Genomic DNA, 3,571 nt, shown 5'->3' with positions numbered 1-3,571 from the left:
CAGGACTCATCCCAGGACCCCAGGATCATGACCTGAGCTGAAGGCAGATGCTTCACTGACTGAGCCACCCAGGTGCTCCTCCCTCATTCACTATCAATGCCAGGTCGTGGGAGGTTGTTGGTTTGGTACATGTTGGGATGTGTCCCTGCAGGGAGCCATTTGGCACCATACAGAGAATGAAGAGAGGATCCCTAATACAGGGGCAGGGTCCACAGCCCTTCCTGCCCTGGCAGGTGGAACAGGAGAGGAAGGGGAGCAGAAAAGGGGTCACTGGCTGCCTGCCAGGCAACTCCTGCTTCTCAGAGCAGGTATTAAGGTGCAGAAAGATGAGTGCTAGGGGGTTGAATAGAGAATGAAGTGCTGGTGGCTCTGGCTTGGGGTCCGGGGAGAGGGTCACTCCTACCTGCTGCCAAGGGAGTAGAGGCAGAGTCTAGCAAAGGCTGAGATGGAGGAAGCCACAGAAACCATACTGTTCAGTCTCCTGGGAGGCCCAGGTAGGGCAACAGCCAGGTCTGGTCACTGGTTTGCCCAGTGTCCTGGAGACCCTTCCCCAAAGCTCACAAAGACCGGACAGACAAGGCCACACAGCCCCAGGTTCCCAGCCTGGCCAGCAGCTGCTTCCATAAACCAAAAATGCATCCTCTAATGCTTCACCATACTGGGAACAGTGGGTATTTGGTAGATTAAAAGGGTGTGAGTGAAAGAGGCTACTTCCTTGGTGGCAAAGATGCCTGTCCCTGCTCTTTGCACACAGCCCCTGGTGCCACCAGAGTCCCTGGAGTCAACAGTAGCCTCTGCTCATCCCCCATGGCCTCACCCTCAGTTGTGCTCTAAAGCCCCCCACTTTGGTGGGGGAGGGGGTGCACAAGGCAACATTGTCCTAGAGTCCATGTGGCCCTTATCTGTTAAGGAAAGGGGTGCCCCCAGCTGTGATGCCAGCCATCTCTGATCTGAAGGTCCCCTCTCCAGATCCGACCTTCTCCAGGTCAGCCCTGCTGCCTGAGCATCTGGTCTCCTGTCACAGTCTCAGGGGCATTCCTGAGAACACAGAACCAAGCCATTATCCTGAGCCGAAGTCAGTGCCAGAATGCAGAGTCCAGCCCGGACGTCGGCAGGAAAGAAAGCCTTCCAGTGGATAAGAAAATGCATCTGAGGCCAGCGTGCCAGCTGCAAAGCACAATACTAATGCCAAACACGACTAGCAGTACTCCTGCGTCGGTGCTAGAGCCGACCGTGTAAATTATGCATTCTCCAGTTGGTCTGGGGCTTACCGTCACATGCGCTTTGCACTCAACGCATCAGGCTTCCATTGTCTCACTTGTGCATGAGACCGGCTCATCTGAAGACAGTGACACTTGTCTCAGAGAAGCAGAGGGGGCACCAGACGCAAGACAGCAGCTGCCCCCGTCTTGCTGCTTGCCCGTGGATACCTAGGAGCGGTATGAGGCTTCTCGTGCCTCCCAGGGCCCAGCCTGGATCCAAGACTCCCTTTGTTACTGCTGAGTGAACCCGCACCGGGAAACTCCCGTGAAGACGGCTTTCGTAAGGCTCCCCCAACAGGAGCGCCCGCCCAGGACATGGGCACCGGGCTCCGCAAAGAAGCTGCAATCCGTTTCTTAATCCCGTTCTCCTCCTGCTTCCTCCTTTAAAGGGAAAAGTATCTCCAGGAATATGTCCTCTATCAGGAACATACCAAACCTCTTCACTGAGTCACGCCTGACTCCCTTCATTCAGTACACAACACCCTGATCGATGTCTGCTGATGAGAGATAAGATCTCCTGATGAGTCAGGTGTTATCCGGGAACAAGGCTCCCGATTCAGTGGCTTTTGCAGAACAGTGTAACTAAAAAGCATCTCTTGAGGACAGGCACATTGTCAGGGGAATGGCTCGTGGCCCCTGATCATGTAACTTTCATAACTCCTGGTTTGGCAGGAGGGTTACGTGGGTTGGAATATATATATACATTTATATATGTATACACATATATGTATATATGTGTATTGAATTATAAGATGATTACTTCACCTTTTAAAAAGTCAGTTTCAAGTGAAAAAAAAAATTTAAGTCTGCAGAGAAAGAACCTGGAAAGGAATACAAATTCCTTCCTGGAAAACATGTATCCCTTCCTGCCCTCCCTCCACCCCTGATAAATAACATGAGCATGCAGCAATTTGCCAACAGCAGCTCCAGGCATGAGGCACAACATCTGTTACTGAGACGCTGGAGAGACAGTGGAAGGCAAATTGGCTGCCTGCCAACCCTCAGACTCCAGATTTTTGCTGACAAGGCTGTCAATAAATGGGCAGATGGCATCAGCTCTGCTGGCAGGAGAGTTCGGTTAACCCAACGTGGGACATCATCTTAAATTCATGGTGCACTGGGCTGAACCCTTTGTTGGGCCATTAAAACCATTCCTTGATGGAGAAGGGAGAGCACTGGCTTCGTTTAATGAGATTAACTAAGCTTCCCACGATTGGCAGACTGAGTAAGATCAGCCCCTGTGACCGCAGCGGGGACGGGGGGAGGGGGACCTCATTCACACACTGCGTTTTATGCCATTGAAGCACGGGGATCTGCCCTGAGGAGCTGTGCATGCCCCTGCAAGGAGAACGTGACCTGAAATAAACGCTCGCCAGGAAGGACGGGCTGCCTCCTTTGCAAACACATGGGTTTGCACGATGATCGTCTTCCAGGCGCCTCATGAGAGTCTGTGAGACCCAGGCCAGCAGCCTCTGCATGAAGAGCTGTGGGAGCTCCAGGTCTCAGCAAGCAGGGGCACGAGCATGGGGAACCCTCGGAGACGTCCTCTGGTGGTGACTCGGGAATAGCACCCTTTCCTATGGGAGACAACGATGGAAACCCCTTAGAGGAGAAGCTTTCGGTGATTACAGCATCATCTAAGGCACACGGGCTGTGACAGATCTGCAGTGAGACCTGAAGCAGGTCATCCAGCAGCTGGCCCTATTTTGCCATCTATGATGTGGAAGAAGGACGGACCACTCAGCTGTTGGAACGTGACACTTGAAATATTTCCACACACCGCGTAGCGTTTCAGAGTTGCAAGGTGCTTTTGCATGTTGTACGACAGTGGGTCTCAATTGGGGACCATTGTGCCCTTCAGAGGACCTTTGGCAGTGTCTGCGGACACCACCAGCATCTCGTGGAGGAGACTGGGGATGCTGCGAGGTGTCCCGCAATGCAGAGGACAACCCCGCGACAAAGAATGTCCCTGTGCCCGGGCTGAGAGCCTGCACGAGGGCAGTGGATGTCTTCCCAACGCCCTGGAGATGGGGAAACATGGATGGAGACGCAGGCGGGGCAGAAGAGAAAACTGGTTCTCCATGTCTTCAGCCGACTTAGTTTCAGGGTGGCTGTTCCAGATGTTATTTGCTGTTTTTAACTCTTCACTAAACTGCGAGTTCTCCCAGTTTCTTCCAGCTATTCTTGTAAATCAGATTTGAATAATGAAATGGCAGATCCATAAAAGGGCTTTTAGTTCAGCTTCTCCATCGTAGACGAGAAGATACATCTGCTCTGTAGCTAGGCCCGTAATAAGGTGAATAAAAGCA

The sequence above is a fragment of the Canis lupus genome, chromosome 3 (genome assembly GCF_003254725.2).
Source record: "Canis lupus dingo isolate Sandy chromosome 3, ASM325472v2, whole genome shotgun sequence".
Taxonomy (NCBI): domain Eukaryota; kingdom Metazoa; phylum Chordata; class Mammalia; order Carnivora; family Canidae; genus Canis; species Canis lupus.
This window is presented reverse-complemented; position numbering follows the sequence as displayed.